The 22,262-nt window shown below is 22.5% G+C and overlaps 1 protein-coding gene across 1 annotated transcript in view; it reads left to right on the top strand.

Annotated features, from left to right (window-relative positions):
• Positions 1-2,636: 2,636 nt before the first annotated feature.
• LOC129607522 (uncharacterized) overlaps positions 2,637-22,262 on the top strand; it is a 45,598-nt gene continuing 25,972 nt past the window's right edge. Inside the window, exons 1-2 of the mRNA XM_055518553.1 lie at positions 2,637-2,713; positions 4,867-5,030. The gene's annotated coding sequence lies outside the window, so the exon portion shown is untranslated. The remainder of the gene's footprint in view (positions 2,714-4,866; positions 5,031-22,262) is intronic.

Here is a 22,262-nt window from a genome sequence, read left to right as displayed (position 1 = left end):
TTTACAACGTAAATTATTCAATTTCTACACGATACGAATTTTAATTTGTAAGACAAAAATAATTTACCGTTATGATTAATTAAATATTCGCATTATTTAATCAGTTTTTTGCCAAATTTTTACAATTAAGAATCTTATAGGTTTCAAAAGAATTGACAAAAATATTATGCTAATAATTAAATTAGTAGACTTGTACAAGACTTGTTGATGTTCTAACTGAAATTCTAGTTTTATAGGTTGAAAATTTAAATAATAAATTATTCCTTTTAAAAACAACTTTATTTTTGTATTAAATTATTTGTATTCTCATAAAACCAGCTCCTATATTAGCACAGAAATTAGAAATTTAATTCATTGATTACTAAAATTCATTTAAAAATTTTAAAAATTCATTTTTCTATCTTTTATTTTTCTATTCCTTTACTTCGTATCTATAGCGATCTAGTGAGTGACAAAGTTCTAGAGTTTTAATAGATTTAGAATTTTTCTTAATTCAATTCTTAGGCTTTCAAATAATGGTAAGTCTTTTGTGAATTAATTAATATTCTCATATAATAATGGTAATCAGAGCACACAACAGTAACAGCAATTACATTCGAAGAATTTTATGTTTATAAATTTTTGTTTATAAATCTGCAATCGAAATTACTTACATACATTTATATTAATGTCATATACTTTTATAATTTTTGGTATATAATTTCTTCCTTAATATTATTTTATTAACATTACTGTATGTAATAAGAGTCACCTACCTTTTAAATAATATAACGTAGGTACAATTAGTATAAAATTCTTTGACTACTCTATTTTTATTCATTAAATAATGAAAAAAAAAGAGAATTTGAGTATTATTATAAAATTTTTGTTGAGTGAAAAATATCTCTTAAATATTGAGAAAAAATTTGAGTTTTTAATTGTACTCTTTTCAGTAAATGCTAAATTTCTTTACTAAACTTTCAATTCTGATATTTTTTGACGTATAACACTATTGAAGGGTGGTGAATTAAACTTTCTTAACAGGACTTTTTAAACTAAAAGCGATAATTCCCTTTTTGAATCGACAGTAGGAGTAGTCACTCTTCTACTAGTACTATAGTATCACCGTTCACGTTATATGCGTGGCTGCCTGCAGGAAGAAGTCTTGTCATCTCGACTTTAGTGTATGGTGGTCGATAAACTGCTGTTCACGTTAGCTGGAGGGTAGACACTGATGATCTGGTCGAAGTCTAATATTCTGGTCAAGTATCTAGCGGTAATCTTTGATCAGAATCAATTGAGCTATTCGCTTTGTAGTCTTCGACGAGTCTGTATCGAAGAACATTTGGCTTCACACTTGAAGTAGTCTATAGAATAGGCAAAGCAAAACATAAAGCTTGAAGGTAAACTTTCCCGGAGGGGAGTTATTTATTGGGTCGGAGCCATGTTTTGAAGTGCCATGGGTAATGATCTTGTCCGCCATGAACGATTTGTAGGTGCTGGCTTGGCCAGTGCCCTTCCCACTTCTAAAAATGTATGTCTCTCCCAAGACTGGAGGAGCGTGAACTGGCTGCGTTAGGCTGTCCAAATTTTATGTGGCAGGTATATCTCGATCCACCATTTAAAGAGAATGGGCCAAGCGGAGAGTTTGAGCCAATTGCTCGCTTGCGGCTTACACATTTTGGAGGGCGTTTCATAAACCCGGCGGAAATATCGAGGTTGGTTGCGGTGCTGCAGTATGTCAATGTCCGAGGTGTAGGCAAGGCCTAATGTAGACGGCCAATGGGGCCTGATCTCTCACACGAAAAACGAGTGGTGTCAATAAGTATGTATCAATAAATTTAAAAAAAAAAACACCCTATCAGGTTATGAATTTTTCATATGGAATGGTAAATATTTTTTAAAATCAACAGTTTTGAAAATTAAATCACAAATAACCGTAGTTAGTGACATTATAGTAATTTTTTTAAGAGAAAATTCAATTTTTTTAAAAAATATTCTCTTTTAAAATTTTAACTCATAAAAATTTTAGCTTTTATCTCTTAATTTTCGAAGAAAAAAAATAAAAGAAAAAACCTTGAACTCAAAAAGTCCTAAATACTCTAAATTTTTTGATTAATTTCATTAAATTATTTGAAATAAAAGAATATGCAACAAAAAAAAATAAAATGAAAGATTTTAAAAGAAATTGAAAAAATCGCAAAAAATAATTAAAAACTGTAATGAGAAGAGAAAGAAAAAATATATTCAATTTCATTTACTCTTCTTATATTCAAAGTTTTTTTTTCTCACAGGTTGGTTTTCTTTTTACTTCTATTTTGTGCTAGTCGAGTAGTGCAAACAAAGTGCAAACTGCAAATTAACAAAAAAATCAGAAAAACAGAAAAAAAATCATATGTTTTTTTCACATTTTTTTTTGCAGATTTCTCAGATTTAATAACAGATATGCAGAGTTTGCAATACGATATTATAAAGTAAAGAAGTAAATAATAAAAAAAATAAAAAAAAAAAGAATTAAAACCTTGTTTATTTTTTTTTCTCGTTCATGTGTGTGTTGTTATTTTCTTACCTTTACCACAAATCCATATTTGAAATTTTAATCGGTGGGGATTTATCTAAAAAGAAGAAGGTAAGATCGTAAACTATTTCAGTCTCAATTCGGACGTATTGTTATTAAGACGTTAGATAATTCAGTGTTATTCTATTGGATTCTTACAGTTTTTTTAACTAAAAGGTGAATTAAATATTAAAAAAAAATAATAATATAATTAAAAAAAATAAAAATAAATCAATTTTAAATAATTATTATTGTTTGTGATTTTATTGTTGCTATTATTACAAAAATATATTTATTTTAAATTCTCTTTTATGCACAAATTTACAACCAACAGTTTATCTGTGACATAATAAGTAATAATATACAGACAAATAAAATAGTAAAAAAAAATTAATTTGTTTTGCAAGTTTAACGGTAATTGTATATAATTTTAATATTAAATTATAATATTAAATTGTATACGTATAACAGTTTATTTTTAATTGAACATTTTTATTAAAATAAAGTTTTAAATTTGGATATTTTTCAAAATTTACGAAACTTTTTGGATTACCAGTTAATTTCATTCTAAATTCTAAAATTAAGTATAGTAAAATTTGAATTTTCATAAATTAATATAAATTTAAAAATTTGTTATACAAATGTTTGTAATTGTTATAAAATTTATTTATTATAGAGTTTAATTGTAATATTAAATTTTCAAAGTATCGGAATTACCGTAATATTGTACTAAGTACTACAAAATTTGGCTTATAAGCCCCGATTTTCAGATTATTTAGTCACATGGTATTTCTGCAATTCTCGAAGGGTTCTTATTGCAAAAATATAATTTCTATTTAAGGTAGTAGTTGTCATGTTTAACTACAGTTATAAACATTCGAAAAATAAAAATATGTTGAAGCCGAAATAGTCAAATTTGAAAATTCTTATTTTTTTAAAAAATATTTTAATTAATTAATTAATTTCTTATTTTATAATAATTATAAGCATTTACAAATATTATAAAACAAAAGAAGCTATCAATAGAAAGTTTATAAGGGAACCAAAAAAATAAATGAAAAATTTTGTTTCTTAGATCGTTTACAATTAATTAATCATTGAAAAAAGCGTTTAATAAATAAACAAAAAAAAATTTTTTTTCTACTTTTCCTATACACGTGCATTCATTAATAAAATTTATTTATAAAAAAACATGCTGATTAAAAGAACGGGGAAAGAAGAGTAATGAAACAATCAAACTTGACTTTATTTTCATTATTTTCATTATACATACAATATTTATGTATTTATGCATACATATAAGACTTTGTATGTGCACATTATATATCGCGTTTTATAAAAATATTATTTGTTTTTTTATTTTTGCATTTATGCTATTGCGGTTTATTAGTAATATTTATGATTGTTTCACAGACTTTATTAACTTAACTGTTTCGTAGTTAGCACATTTTTTAAGAAAATGTTTGAAGAAAAATGTATTTAAAATAATGTGCTTCTATTTCTACTATTATAAAAAATTTCGAATTTTCGAATTAAAAATTTTAAATTAGAAATAATTGTTCTTATATGAAAGCAGACATTTTCTTATTCCTATTAATTTTACATAAAATTTTTTATAAATTTAAGGAAAATTTTCTATTCGAAAATAAAATTATTCGAGATAAGAGTAAAATGCATTCCGTGCTAGTGACTTTATTCATTCATAAAAATTTTTTAGTGTTGAATTTGTTCTCATATTTTATATTCTAACATAAAATCTTTCGAATGAATTCAAAATTTGACAAAACTCTTTGACTGTATTAAAAAAAGATGAGAAATGAGATTTCAAATAGAGGCAAACACGTTTAAAGATTAAACATTCGGTAATAGCTGTTCACCATTAATGTTGAGTAGTAGAGAAAAAATTTAGTATAAAATCAAAAAATTTTTAATTCTAAATTATTAAAAAGAATTGTGCTTTTTCGAAAACCGTTTATTTCTTCCGTACTAGCTCAACTTTTACATTATTTTCCTTACCGTATTTTGGTATTTACATGTCTTTTTTGTTTTCGTATTCGCATTTCGTTAAAGATTTCTTAATCTTAATATTAATGATTTTTGTAATAATGCAACATAAAATTTTTTTAAAAATTATTTTATATTATGTATTTTCATTATATACCAATATTTTGTATACTTATACCCACATATATATATATATATATATATAAATAAGTAGTTGTACCAATAAATAATTTAATATTTTTTTCTTCTTTTCTTATTTATTTTCATATATACATCTTTTTCTTGTTATCTTATCTGCAAATAATGGAATTTTATTATAAATGTAGGTGCGTTTGTAAATGCAGCAGAATTAAAAATCTTTTATATTATATTGAAATATAATTATATATATTTATATATATAATAATAAAAAAATATTTATATATAAAAGATATACATATTGTCAGCCGTAACTAGCGTTCGTTACAAGTGCATAATTATCATAAATAAGGTAAGTGTTATATTATTTTGATTTTGTAAATTTTAACTGTTCTACTAAATATATTATGTATATATGTTTAGTATAACAGTTTATTAACTGTTATACAAAATATTAAATATGTTATATTTGTTCTTTATATATATATATATATATATATATTTAATTTATATTAATAACGGTACCTACAATATTTATTTGTAACAGTTTATTAACTGTTATATTAAAAAATAATTATATTATATATGTCAATTATATGTATATATTTAATTTATATTAATAACGGTATTTATATGTTATTATAAAAATGTTAATTTCCAACATTCAAAAGAAAAAATGGACTTCCCATTCATTTCAAATTAAAAATTTTAAAATACTTTTGACTTAAAATTTAAAAATATAATTAAAATAAATTAAATTTTAGTAAAATATTACAATTAATTTTTTAAGCGTTTAAAAAACATTCTAATATTTAATTTACACTTAATGATTCTTTTTCGACCTTACGACACGCTACAAAAATTTAAAGATACCTAAATTTATATTACCTGATATCCGAATGGCATATTGAATGAAATATGCATGTTTTGTTTTTATAAAATTGTAGGAAAAAACCTTAAATATAAAATTAAAAATAAAAAATTAAATGAAGACCTACTTGGAAATATCATTATTAATATATGATAAAATATTACAATAAATAAAATATAAAATTAACATAAACACCTTGTCATTATAGAAAATTATAGTGAAAATTTATTATTGAAAAAATGAGTAGCGGACCCTGGACAGTTTGTTTATCAATTCATATGCTATCCTAAAACACTAGCTAATAAAAATATCAGTTTATAAAAGCACAATTTTCAGAAAAAAAAAACCAAATTTAAATTTAAAATTTTTCTTATCAAAAAATTTCTTTTTTCTTGTGTTTTTTATTAATAACATCACACATTAAAATGGTATGTGCTTTTTTCTTTGTGTAAACTGAAGACATAAAAAAAAGCTACTTATATTCATAAAATATGTTTTTAAAAATTTTAATTTTTGTTGTTATAATCAAATCAGGTTTCATTTTTTTATAATATCCATTATAATCTTAAAGAAATAATTCAATGATGAAAACAAAAAATTTTTTAAAAGAAACAAAAAAAAAAAAATGTTAAAGAAATTCAGAAAAATAAGAAAAAAACAAAAGTCAAAATCAAAGTCATGTTTAAAAAATTTAAAGCTAAACAGATGCCCGATACGTGTAAAATATTCCATAAAGTCGAGTTTTTTTTATATTCAAATGAAAAGTGAAAAAATAATATTTAGAGACTTGATTTAAATGTGTGGTTACAAGCAACAATCGATTATTCAATTCAACAATTGAATTCGGGAGGTTTGTTAACAAAATTAAAAATCCGAACTTTCCCGAAGCTTTTGTTTCTTACGATTATTCTGCCCACTCAAGATTTTGGATAATTTTCTATTCGTTCTAAAGTTGCAAATAGAAATATTAAAAATTCCAACTTTTCGCAAAAATTTAATTTTAACATTAAAATAAATATCCTACTTTGAATTTGTTAATTTATAGGAATTTAATTGAATTTGGATTCTTTGAAATATCAACTATATTTTGATATATATAATTTACTTCTCTTACGGTTCAGAAACTATGACTAGTATAAAAAGTAACTAGACATTTTTACTAATTTCTGAAAACAAATATGTGCAGATATTTTTCTCGTAACCACATAAATGTACAAGGAAAAATTTAATTATTTTTTATTTTTTTGCATTTCAACTTTAAAGAGATAGCCATTTATTTTTCTATTTTCTATATACTTAATGTTTTTTTATATCACAATTTATTTATTTATATAAAAAATAATTATAATGCGAACATTAATCTACATTTTATATATATTCTTTTTTTTATTTAGAAGGCGGACATGTTGTATAGTTTTCTTGTTTACTAGCTTTTTTGAATATAACAATATCTCGGTAAACATATAACAATTTTATCAAAAACAAAAACTTGCTCATTTTAATATATTATTGTATACATACCTAAACCTAAGGTACTTCATTTTAATTACTATAATGATTTAGGCTGAGTTACGCACTATTGTGAATGTTAATTATTGTTATATGTATGTAATCACATATATATGTATGTATGTAATTTTAAATGTATGTATGTATACATTTTAAAGTTATTAAATATTAAAAATATAACAGTCATGATAGAATGCTATATTAAAGCTGTATATATCATAGCTGTATATGCTCTTTTTATTATCATAGCAGCAACATTTACCAAAAATTATTAATTTCTGTACAAATAATTTCTGCTCAGAATATTACTCAGAATAAAATTGTGATATATGTACTCATGTAATTGTTATTAGAATTTTATCGCAGGAAAACTATTTGAGTTGTTTATTTAATTTTTCTCAATTAAAATTTACTCAATCAGATGAGAATACGAGAGTAATCTTGCAAGTCATTTTTGAAATAAATAAATCATTATCAATGCTAACTCTCAAATAACAATTTTACTCAATACTGTTGTCTGTTGAGTGCTACTGTTACTATAATCTATTGTAATGTAAGCGACAAATATGCAATAGTAAATTTGCTCACAAACTTTTTCGTATAATAACTTTTTCTCTTACAAATATAATGCCGCAATATTTTTAATACTTTAAATAAATTAGAAAAATATTTTAATAGCCAGCACATTTATTATAATTTTTTTAACTAAAAACAAAAAACTTCTCAAATTTTAAATTTAACAAAAAACAAAAATTCAATAAATCACAATCTCATAACCAGGTTATTATAATCTCTCATACATATTTATTGATTAGAAGTTATAAACCTTGAACTCCATTCGATTTTTGTATGATGAAATGTGCAAAAATTTTGTTAACAAATTTTTTTTTCTTTGGGCTTTTACTTGTATGGCATATTTTTTGTTACTCTTGACCACTTTTTTTTTTATTTGATTTTGAAAAGTAACAATTAATAAAATAACCAAGAAAAGTAAAAAAAAAAACTAACAGATTACAAATTATAAAATATTTAATTTTAGGTCAATATTTCGCAAAAAAATATGTATACTGGTATACATATATAACACATTTTATTAACCGTCAATATTTATTGCTGTAAAAGGTTAAGCAAATTAGTTTATTTTTGTTATATAGTGTGTATAACAAAAAAAAAACCTTCTGTCTTTAAAATTTCATTGCACATTATAACAATTATGCCAATAAAAAGATGAATTCAATCAAATATACCATTATTTTATTAAGTAATCTTAATAATAAATTAATTTAATTGCATGTATAACAGTTTTTAATGGCATCAAAATTCATATTTGTGAAATTTCAAGTTTTCTCATTGAACTTATTTGCTTTTAAGGAAATTAATTTCAATATTTCAATGTTGCTTTCATCTTTAGTCTCTTATACTCTTGCCTTACAATAAAATGAATCTTACTTTGTATAAATCATTTCACTTTTTGTGTTTTCATAATTACAAAAATTTTAATTCATTTCCAAAAATAAAAATTCAATAAAGTAATTTCGTTTTCATATGTCAAAAGCAAACAAATTTAATTGAAAAAAAAAATTGAGAAAAAGGAAAAAAAAAACTGAGAAACATATAATTTTTTCTCTCCATATTTTGCTCTCAATTATATAATTTTACAAATTTTATTATAATAATTATATTCAGCTGTTATTGTATATAAATATAATTAAAGATTGTATAACACTTTTATAATAATAAAATTTCGAATACTATCATAATATTCGAATACAAAATAATAACAATAAAAAAAATGATGAAAGTAATTATAATGACACTTGATTTGGCTGGGCAATTTGACTAGGCTGAAAATTTTAAAATTATTTTTGTTTTTGGATTTCTAGAGTATAAAATAAAGGTCAAATCTAATTAATATCAAATTTACAAAATTATAGTTCAATCATATCTCAATTCTCTCTCAAATAATATTTTTGTTCAATAAAACATTTAATACTCTTGAATTATACATTTAATGTCATGTCATATTAAAACTCTGAGAGTCTAGCTAGAACATTCAACAGTAAATAAATAGTATCCATTACTTACTTCCTCACCCCTATAACAGAACAGTAAAAGCATAAAAAATCCATCTGGTTGAAATTTGATTATCTCTCTTGTATGTTTCAATTCAATCGTTTCAATATAAACTATATCAATAGTTCGTGTGGTAGACACAAAATTTTTCAATTTTTCTAATACGAAATTTAATAAAATTGAAATTTAATTAATCAAACTGAAATTTAAACTCTTACAAATAAAATTTTCAGCTTCTGTTGATTTTATTTATTATTGAAACGCGTGTATTGCAAATTTCAACTTGCTGATTTTAATAAATTGCATCGTGATTATGTTAATGGCTACTTAATAGGTACATAAAACTTTAATTTTCCCCATTAACACCACATGATGATGACAATCTCTCTCTTAATAATCCCGTATTATTAAAATTTCCTTTTCTAAAATTATAAATTTTTCAAAATTGCCAATTTCAATTACAATAAATTTTAACTACCAAAAAAAAATTTATATTGAGTAAAAATGTGAAAGGTTTTCGCATTTTCAATTTCAATTTTTGTTACTTTCAAATTTTATATAAAATGAAGGCGTTATTAAAGGAAAGGAATTTTTTTCTTTTTGAATTTTAAATTAATTTAAACTAAATAATTCACCATTTTGGCTACTTGCTGTAGGCACACTAATAAACTTTCTAAAATAATTTTTTCGAATTATCAAATATTTTAAATCGTTATTTTGTGTAAAAGGTTTTTAGTACTTTTGCACAAAATGTAATTGAATTTTTTACTCTCATATTAATTACTTTTTTCAAATACGATGTAAACAAGCAACAATGAAATGGCTCATACTATTCAGTACTGTACATAAATAACTAAAAAAGGACATTGAACTAAACTTGGTAACAAAAAAATTGTTGATGTACAAAATTTATGTGGCTTTTAAATTTTAGCAATTTTAAAAGGATTACGTTTTTTTATTATATTTTTTTATATACATATAGGTGTTTAATGTCATTTTATAACTAATGGCTTTATATATTAGTTTTGGAACGTGTGCAGAAAAAATTCAATAATTAAAAAAATGACTAAATGAAATGAGCTCAATTTAAGGCTACAAAAAAAATTGAATGTAATAAAAATTTTAAAAACTAGTTTCAAAATAATTTTAGCAAAAAGTTTTAAAAAGTAATTTAAAAATTGCAAATTAATTAATTTCGAATTTAAAAAAAAAAATGTCAAAATATCAAAATTTTTACATATGAAAGCTGTGAGAGGGTATATCTTATATTTTGCTCCGAAGTAGCTCGATTTAGAATACAAAATCTATAAAAACTGAGCATTTTAGAAAAATATGCAATTTTCTGTTCTCAGAGTCATTTCTCTCATCTATAATTTTAAACAACCTTTATAAAAAAAATGAGAACTTCATTTCAAATTATTTAAATTAATTTTGTATTTAATTTATTATAATTGAGAGATGAGAGCAACTTATTATTACTGTAAATTTTTACTATTGAATTACGTTTGAATATTTTCATTGAGCTTCCGTGTTTTATTGTAACCATTGAGTATTAAGAAATTTCTCAATAATTTTCTCATTAACATGATTTTTTTTCGAAGATGAGCACATTACACATCAATAGTTTTAACAATTCATAACAGTTTCCACAAAAGTTAATGAGCGGTATACTCAATATCAAATGCATTTACTCAATACAAAATGAAAGCATAACAAATTTCAAGGTAATTTCGATTTGTGTTATGTGACATTCATTTTTATGGTGCTGTCTGGGAAATCCTCGAGTATATTGACATTTTATTAATATAATAACAAGAAAATTAAGTATGTTACATTCATTATATTTGCGTATACGTATATAAATAATTTAGACTCAAAAATTACAACAGATTTGTTTTAACACATTCTCGCATATTCATACCATAAAATTATGTGATTCTATTTTCTTTGAAGTTTTCGTGGTTAAGGTCAATATCAATTTTTCGTTTTCAAGATTTTTTTTCATTGAAATATTGTGTTCAATTTATAAAACTCTAATAAAAAAATCAATTTCATTCAGAAATTATTCAAATATAATAAAAAAAAGACAGTATAACAAATATGTTTTTATGTTACAATATTTTCCATGTATTCAAAGTCATAAATATTGATTTTGAACTTAATTTTTTTATAATACGCTTAACCATTTTAACTGGCATACAGTAAAAAAAAGAAGAAGTGTAACTTTGAAATCGGCAAAAAAATTTTAACAAAAATAAAAATTCATGAAAAGGTTAGATGCTTTTTTGTTTTGTAAGCTTCTTTCCGTTTTTTATGCAAATTTTGAATATTTAAATTCATTATTTTGTATTAGAATTGATTAACAAATGCCTAACGGTTATTAAATACTTCAAAAACAAAAATGATTATGATTTTCATTACAATTCCTTTAATGATTAATTTCCGGGTCATATAGAAATGTTAATTAAATATTTGATTAAAATGACTGTATATTTATAAACTTTGTATATATATTAACCCTTTCACTCATTTTGATAATTGTGGACATCTTTTCAATGTGAAATATTAGAAATTACACTAATAACTGTAATTTAATAAAAATTTACTCAAATAATTGTAGAATAAAATTTAAAAAAAAATTAATTTGCAATAATTTGAAAAATAATGACATTCACAATAAACATAAAAAGTTTTTCTCTTTAGTCTTTCGTATACCGTTATATTTGAGCAAATATATAGGTACTAATATGTAATAAGAGAGTCACAAATACCAAAAGTTTAATAGTTAACCCCTTGTTTAGTGCAATCTTTGACATTGCCTGTTCTAATCTCTTTAGTTTCAACAGTTTTCGTCGTAGTTCAGAATTTTTCGGTAAATTACGTGTCAAACTTTTTAATCATTTTACTCACTAATTTTGAACTGTAATTCTCTTCTGAAAGACTCTCAAATGAGTGATATATTATGACTGAAATTGAATTTTATGCTAGAAAGTGTTTTCAATATAATTAATTAAAAAACCACTCAAACAAAGCTTTCTCTGAAATTATTATAAATATCTTTGGAATTATGGCATTCTTTTTGCCAAAAACAAATTAAAAAAATAATTATTGTAATAAAGTTAAAGCAAAATATTAAACTTAAAGACTTTTTTTTCCTTTGATCACCTGTTGCCATCTTATTTTTGATTATTTCTGATAAAATTTTTCTTTTTTTTTTTCTCTATTTTGTTAGATCTCAGAATTTCTGATACGAAACAATAGAGACAAAATAAAAAAAAATTTATGAGAAAATATTACAAACGCGAATTATAACTGTTATATACACAAAACAATTTTTCTAATTCAATTAAATGAAATCAAGTTATCGTGGTAAAAAAAAGTGCGAGTTGTCTATTCTGCTTTCTATAATGAACTTTAACCAAAAAAAATTTATAAATTGCTGGAATAGTTTTTGTTACACATTTGGCAACAAATTATCTTCAAAAAAAAAAAAAATGAAATGATTAAAACGAAAGACTTTCGAATTTATGGCCCTTTTTTGAAATATTAAAAGTACAATTCAAAATTAAACAAAAAAAAATCAACTTTTTATACAAGAATAATTGTGTTATACAATACGTTTTTCTCAGTATATATATGAGCACGGACTCTTTTTTACAGTAACAACTTAACGAATATAATAAAATAGTTTTATGATATTATTGCTAAAAATGAAGACAAAAATTAAATATTGAGAAGCGAAACTGTAGGATACTTGCATTTCTTTCTGTTATAATTTTGAGAAATCACTCACACTTAGGTTTTAAATAAAGTGAAAAGATTTTCGAATACTCTTCGAATCTCTGTTAGTAAAAATGTTCCTTTGGTTGTCTCATTTCAGTTAGTTCGATATTTCAACTAAATAAATCAAAAATTTTCATTAGTACATATTGTAGATAATACCCTAAACTTAACTGTCGTAGTTATGTAAGAAAAAAAATCCCTTAAAAAGGGACTTACAAATTAATTACACCATTTAATACTAGTTGTAGTTGTACGATTAAAACCAAAAATATGAATAAAATGCTATCACATTTTTGACTTATGACATTTTACATTTTTTTCTTAATTTTCCAACATTTTTTTTTTATATTATATAGCAAAATAAAACATCCATGAAATTATTAAACTGATCTATCATTTTTTTTAAAGAAGCAAAAGTAAAACATAGGTTGAAACTACTAAATCAAGTCTGTTTTGAATAGTTTGGAAGATTCATTCATTTTTCTTCCATTATACAGTATGATTTTTTTTTTACAATGGCATACCATTAAAAATTCTCATCTTAAAATTATTATAATATCTTTTGTATTATATTATTTTTATAAATACACTTTTATAATAGTATAATACAAAATTATGGGGTGCTTAGTAATAACAAAACAGTGTTGTGCCATAATATTAGGTAAAATTTTTATTTTAGAGAAAATATTACTCATGATGTTATAATATTGCTCTCATTTTATTGCTAAAATAATAAATAATTCTCTCATTTTGAATATTAATTAATTACGGAACAATTTTGTTTTTGAAATAAGAGAAATATTGTTTTCAATAGTCATCAATATCTTAATAATTAAAATTAATTTAAAAATTGTAACGCTGCCGCGTTGCCAACTTATATTTTAATTTGGTTTTTTATAGATTTACCACGGAATAAAATTCATTACAAATTTTTTTGAATTCTAAAAATTTCCAATATTCGAAATCAACAAAATTTCAGTTTTTTTTTCATCATGAACTGCAAATAAATTGACACATAACTGTTATACTAATTTCAATTTCAAACAATAATTTAAAATTTGAATACAAAATAGCTAAATCGTTTTCTTTTTTAAATAAAATTGTTTAGGGTTTACAATAATAATTCATACAATACACTTAATATTTTATTATTATTACTTTGGCCATTTTCATTTAAAAAATACTTATGAATTTTATTACTTCAGTTATAATAAATAAAATTGCTAGCGCCATCTAACTAATTTATAGACAACTTAAATTTTATGTGCTGGAAAAAATTTTAAATATTAAATATTTTCTTTTTTTTTTCGTTGTGTTTTGTTAAAAACAGAAGAATAAAAAATAATAATTACAATTATTATTTTTAATTACTCATCCGCCTTCAATATGATCATTGATAATATTTTGAGGTACACGGTCGTGTGTGTGTGTGTGTGCGTATATTGTCAAGACAATTGTCATTGTTTGTCATATGCGTATGGAAATTTTTTTAATTTTGTCAAATTATAATTTTTTTTTTGTTATGGTATAGCTCTCAAGCGGAAAATTTATGATACAATAATTTTTCGAATATGTCATATAATTTACATGAGATGTCACATTTTTAATATATTATAATAAGGGTATGTGTATAAATATTATTGTATGTAAATAAATAATTTTTTGGAAAATTTTAATGTGTTAAATGGTATGATTTTCATATGCCATTAAATTTAATTTGATATTATGTTTTTATTATTTAGATGACAAAGTACATAATTATTTTTTGGTAATTTAGTGATAATCTATTATAATTAGTTCTAATATATACTTTGAAATACATATTTATTATAGATATATACATACATATATAGCAATTATGTACTTTGTCAATTATGTACATACATATTTATAGATAAACAAAAAAAGCTTATTCTTAAGAAATTATTTATTTTATTTGATGTATTCAAATATACATACATATTATAAATTTGTTTTAGATGAAAATGATTTTTTTAACGAAACATAGACTATTGTTCAGTATATGTTAGTACTAAATAGATTGATTGACAGAATGTAAGAGCTAGTTCATTGACTGAATCACTGCAGTCATCACAGTATTGTATATATTCCGCAGTTAAACCAATGATCTGCATAAAAATTTGCGTATACCTTAGAGAGCGCGAGAATACATTCAATAATGACTTTTGCTTTTGTCTCTTCCCCCTTCTCTTTTTAGAGTAGGAAGAAGTCATATGAAATTTCATTTATTTTAAATAAAATTACGCACAACTTATATTTTCAAAATTCATATATTATAATCAAAATTCGAAACGTAATTTTTGAATTCAAAGTAGTATTTTCGAATTCGAATTTCTTTTTTCGAATTCGAAATTCTATTTTCGAACATGAGATAAAAGTTTGTTATAATTGTTACAGTATTTAATTATACATTATTACAGTGTTAGGAATAATGTCTTTAATACAGTCTTTAATTATTTTTATAACTTTTATTCGCATTATTAGTAAAAAATGTATTGGACCATAAGTATACTTTTCAATTCAAATTGAAATAATGCAATGATCATTTTAAAGATCATTTTAAAGATTTTCTCAAATACGATACAAATATTTGATTTTTACACCTAAATATTTTGAGTTAATGTAAAAAAATATTAAATAAATATTTGAAATTGTCGGTATCTTTAAATGTATTTTTTTGGGGTTTTTTCTTTAACACTATAAATAATGTACACACAATATAAATGTGATTGTATCCATGACCAACAATAAATGATTTCATTTCAAAAATAATGTGAATTTTTTTTTTTAATATTTTTAATTTTGTGGAAAAATGTTCAATTAGTTTCTAAATGTTCTTAGTTTTTCTCTCGCAAAATATAAGTATAACAGTTCTTCTAGTTAAGTTCACAACCATCAAAATATATAACATTTTGCATTAATTCAATTTTTTTAAAATATTAAAATCTTAAAATTTAAATCTCATTTTATTACTCTTATCTAGTTAGTATATATAACAATTTCAATATTTATAAATCAAAAATATCATTAAATCTCTAAACTGTTATATAATTTTTCAATAATCATAAAAAACAAATACTTAATTAAAAATATTGCAAATAAATAACTAATGACAATAATCTAATAAATTTTAATTTAATGTTAAACCTTTTAATGTAATATACTACTTTTAATTAAAACCAAAAACAAAAATAAACATTGTGTTGTGACGACGATACAAAAATAAACTTTAATTTTTATTTTTTAAGTTCAGGTTCATTTCATTTAACACGCTACAAATAATATGTTATGCTAGCAAATACAATAATAACACACTTGCTATAATATTGTTTGGTATTTTTAATTAAACGTGATTGTAAATAATATTGTAAATATTGCAAGAATATCGTAATTTTATAATGTCATCTCTTATCTATTAACTATATATATATATGTATATATATACATACCTATTACATAATTTCATTTAAATAAGAGCGTTAAATTTTATTTATATGTGTATAGGTGAACAAGGCAAAGTATTTTTCAAGCATTTGAATAATTTTTCTCATATTTTGTTTGAAAATTTTTTTACGATTAAAAAATACTTAATATAAAATTACGAGAGAATAATATTTACGAGAGGTACTTTACTTACTCTACTCTTATGCTCTACTCTTATAAAGAGTTTCATGAATAATGAGTAAAATTAGAAGTAAATACAATTACAATTGTTCAGAAAACTCTTTCAAGTTTTAATTAAAAATAAAATATAAATTGTATATTACCAATCAATTGCATTACCGTTTTCCTTTCTCTTTTGATTCTATTTGATACTCACGATAATGATAAAGCTTACCGTTAGTAAATAACAATAATATTTATATACATTTTCTCTATGTTATAACAATTTGTTATTTCGTATCTGTTGATAAAAATTTACACTCGCATTCTCATAATTTGAAATTTTATGAGATAATTTTCATATACGATATTAATGATAATTTATCGTAAGAGAGGTGAACTCTATGATAATGATTGCTCTATTATTTGTTAATTAAAAAAAAAGTACTATAAATTTTTTTTACATATTTTGTATTGTCTGCAAAAAATAAGTTTGTTTGTTTAATTTAATCTTAAACGCTTATTACATATGATTATAACAGGGAAAATAAGAAAATTTTATAAAAAGATTATTTAATATTCAGATTATTAATTATTTGAAAATATTGGTAAAAAATTAAAAATTTTTAATGAAACTGTTATATGCCTATGTATAGTATAAGTCCGCTTTCAGGATGTGAACGTAAAATACGTTCCATTTTACGTTAAGAAAGTATAATATATGTATATCTACTCATACATAAATTATTTTAACAGGAAGTTTGAATTTAATAATGATACTTTTATATTCTTATTATGCTCATTACCTACATGCCTATATATATATATATACCGTAAAATATAGGTTGCATTCCATATTGCAATATTATGGTATTATTACTTACATTAATGTAAAATTTCTTTTATTGCAAGCATGTTATTACTCGTATATTATGGTAAATGCACACAAACAATAAATTCAGGGTTTTATACATTTTATATATCATTTATTTTTTATATTATTTGTTTTGATAATTTTTTTTTTTTGATATTTTAAGCCTTCTGATTATAACAGTTTACATACATATATTTTTGAAATCATTATACTCGTATTATGTAAAAAAATTTTGGCCTTTAATAAGACAATAATGCATAAAGTAATTGTTCATATACGTATGTGAGTAGATGCATATTGCAAGAAAATTTCATAGTTTTTTTAAATAAGAAAAAAAACCTTGTTTAAACTGGAATTTCACTTAAACTTTAAAAAATCAGTATATATATGTATATATATCAGTATACATATGTATAATCAGTATACTCGTATGTTTGATTTTTAAAGTGTATGGTATTGTTTTCTTGCAAATTTTGAATGAAATGAAAGTACACTCATACGTTACATTAATACATATAATACTAGTATTTTGGAAGTTACTATTTAGCCTATTTTCGTTAAGTATTTAACTGAATTGTGCCGAAATACGGTATCATGTTTTAAAAATGACAGCACTTTTCACGTGTACCTACAATATAGCCCTAATAATCGAGCAATTATAGAGAGTGTAGTCAGAAAAATTTTCGTTCCGAAAATTTTCTGGCATTTTTGTTATAAGCCTTTCGCGGAATTAAAACATTTTCAATTATATTCAGCCGAGATAGTTCACAGTAATTGGAACGCTCTTTTGCACAAAAATCCATACAGGAATAAAAACTTCCTTTAAATAGAAACCTTTGCGATATTGTGGGCATAAGAAAAGTATTTGGCCTAATACAAAAATTTTGCAATTTTTTTTTTTAAATTTACGAAATATTAAAAATTTCGCCACAGAAAAATCAAATTGTTCTTTTTATTTTTTACCTTTTTTTTTTATTAAATTCAAGTTCAATTAAAATTTCAAGATACAAAATATTCGATAATTAGTCACGCGACCGCCATAAATATCTTATAGGTATAAGTAAGTCTAATCGATTTTTTATTTCGAAAAATTTTTTATTTTTTTTTTATTTTTCAAAAATCAATAAAATTCAGTTTTATTTTTAAGGAAATAAAATGAATATAACAATGTACTCATTCACGGCCATTATGGGTGCGTCTATAAATTGAGTATTTTCCCCAATATAATTCTCATGTTAATTGAGTTAAATATCATTTGTTTTTACCTGGATTGCTGTGATAATAGTGTGATAAAATTTTGTACTTATGTGAAGTTTTTGGCCGACTGGTTTATTATTACGAATAACCCACAAAAAAAATGGTGTTATACAAATGATAAAAACGCTAACTCTTCCGCTCAGAACCTAAGGTCTAGTTCATTTATTTAAAATTTTAAAATTATTTAATTTTTGAGTAAATAATCTTAAACCATATAATTAAACCCTTTTTTATTCATACAGATGTCAATAAAATTTAATTGTTTTAACCTATAGGTGAATATGAAAATGTTTTAAAATAAAGACAACCACATTTATGTATATGTATGTATATACATACTTATATAACAATAATGTACTCGTATATTAAATAAATTCCTGAATCTCATATGTCGCTGTTATGATTTAATTTGATGATTACATCACATTGTTTTATAATTATTATCCTAATATTTAATTATTCTTCATTATTTTGTTCAAAATAAAAGCAAGTTTCGTGCAGAGAAAATAATTTATAAAATTATGAGATAAAATCAAGGGTATTTGAACTATACAATAACGTTCTTTATTCTTAATATAAAATAAAATTAACGTAATTAACCTGAAAATTATTGTATTATTAAAAATATAAATTTTATTATGTCTAGCCGACAATATTAGAGAATGAAAAGAACAAAATTTTAAAAATATTAACCATCATGTGGGTAATTCTATATATTTTACTCACACTTAATTATGTGCTCAATACTCACCGGCTGACAATTTTTCATTTAAAACAGATTTGAGTTATTTAATTAGATTTAATAATGAAATTCAATTATCTCTCACTCTCACATCAAATCAGTTTGGAATTCAATAAATCAAGAGAGGCTTGTTTATTGAAATTTAAATGTTTATTGAGGCTTGTTTTAGCATTATTGAAATTTAAATGTTGTCTAATGTCAGCTTAGCAGTACAAGTTCTATGTGATTACAAAGTATAATAAATATAATGTTTTGGGAAAGGTAACGTAATGTGTTTTAGAAATTTCCCAAAAATTTCCTAATGTTCAAAACTGTTACTAAATTGACTAATCTTTTATTTCCGATTGCCACTTAATTTTCAAATTAGTTGCGTTACTCTTTTTACGAAAAAAAGAAATTTGCAAATTAAAAATTTCTGCTTAATTCTTTTTTTTATTTTTTCAATATATTTGGTGCGGAAATATAAAATCTCTTGCACTCGAATTTCATAATTATAAAAAAAAAATTAATTGCTGCCAGTACCTATGACTAAAAATACAACAAAGAACATTTACTCAACACCTTTTCTTTACAACCAATTTAATTTAAGAATCAAAAAATCATATATAACAATTCGTTTGGAATATAACAAAAAAACTTTAAAAATAATTTCTTTTTTTTTTATAAGTGAAACTGTAACTTTTAATTTAATATAAAATTTTTTACATTAAAATAAATTGTGATTGCGTAAATAATCACAAAAAATGAAGTGTTCCGGAACAGATTTGTTAACAGAAACAAGAAATCAAAATTTACTTTTTCATTATTATATTTGTTTAAACTGTTAAAGTTAAAAAGAGAGAGAACGACATAATATAATTAAGTTAATATAATAAAAATAAAAACATAGAATAATGTGAATTTTAATAACTGGTTTTTAAAAGTATTAAAAGGGTTACAATATGATGAAATTTAAGTACCTATCGTACTTTGATACACACTTGAGAACTTGTTGTGAATGTGAATGCATACATACATGTACTAAATAAAACCACTGGTTTATTTAAACTGGTATATTATTTCCGTTATGATTCTAGCCCATTAATTGCATTTGGAAATTGCATGAAAGCGTAATATAGACAATCGGTTTTGTCAAATTATTTTGACTATGTAATTGGATTTCTCTGACATCATTCACAAGAATACTTAAATTTAGATAACTATTAAATTATAAATTGTGAATTATCACTTATGTACGTTGAATAAACCTGAACAATATTCATTATTTGTTTGTTTATACCGTACCAATTAAAATCGTAATATTTTAACGTAACAAACTGTTAACAATTTAGAGATTATAAAACTATATTCTAACTATGTATATAATAAAAATTTCCTTAGAATTAAAATATTATATAATAAATTGTGAAACAATTATTTTAAATATAAATATCAATATTTATAACAATTAAAAATTATAATTATTATTACAATAATTATTATTATATATATATGTACATATACAACAATATTATACTGTAATGGAGTATTTCCCGTTTGACAACATTTAAATATTTTCATTAAAGGTCAGAAAAATTTATTAAATAATTTGATAAAATTTTAAAATTAAAATTTTTCAATATTAATATTATAAAAATTTTATGCAGTTTTAATTTTACAAAATTTTCGATACAGGCAATTATACTTACTGTATAAATTATGCTTTTACGTTATAAGATTAGGTAATAAATTCTGCCTCTCGCTTCTCTAATACTATTGGTAATGGTTGTATCATAAATTTTTGAGAATAAAATGAAATGACATTTGACAGAAAATATTATGCATGCAGAAATACTCTCATTAATGAAATAATATTACAGTTAAAGCAGTTCTCGCTCAAAAAATGAACAAATTATAATTTCCCTTTTTATTAAAGAACTATTTTCATACTCGTATTACAAAATTTTCAATAATTGAAAAAAAACTCCACTTAATCTTTACTTCTCTTTTTCCAATTTATTGCCCTCGTATATTTAATTTATTGTTTTATTTTGTACACGAATATTATTATAACAGTAGTATAATAGTAAAAAATCAGTTTAAGAATTTATTGCTGAATAATTTCCTAAAACACATATAAGAAGTAAATAAATAAACACTATAGCAAGAAAGTTATGAGAAAATTATTTTCATTTTATTTGTTTTCTCCTCTTATGTAGGTACACATATAAAAAATTCTCTTCGAATTAACATAATGTAGGTAAACGCGTGCCGACGTGCCGATCATTAATTTCATTACACAATGACAATTGATAATTTGACTTGATTACCAATGAGAAATTTTTATAGCACGTACACTTTTTAACTTCGACCGCTTTTCATTAATGTTTTCAATTTAAAGGTGATTTAAAGCATTTAAATCACTTTTAGTTACAATTTAATTGATTTACAAAATTTTTTTAAAAATGTATGTAAATGTTGTACAAATTTGTACATTTTCAATTTACATTTTATATTTTTCCATTTTAACCAATTTCTTAAATGTATACCAATAAATGTAAAATGAATATGTACATATAGTGCCGGGCTATTGAGTAGGTGTTAATGATAATTTAAATATTATGATGTATATGGTTAAACACTATTATATTAAGTGTTTGTTATATAGTTCTTTATATACACTAATTGACTTGTAAATTGATCATGTCAGTTATAACAAAAAAAAAAGAATATTAACAGATTTAAATATCTTTCAATTTTTTTGAATATTTAATTTTCCATAAAAGTGTGAAAATTTTTTCTGTATTTTTTAACATTTATTAAGATTATTTAAATTTTTCATTAATAAACTATTATAATGAAGAGCTATTTA

The sequence above is a fragment of the Condylostylus longicornis genome, unplaced genomic scaffold, assembly GCF_029603195.1.
Source record: "Condylostylus longicornis isolate FDR11 unplaced genomic scaffold, ASM2960319v2 ptg000027l, whole genome shotgun sequence".
NCBI classification, from domain to species: Eukaryota; Metazoa; Arthropoda; class Insecta; order Diptera; family Dolichopodidae; genus Condylostylus; species Condylostylus longicornis.
The sequence above is the reverse complement of the archived record's forward strand: the minus strand, read 5'-3'. Positions and strand labels throughout refer to the sequence as shown.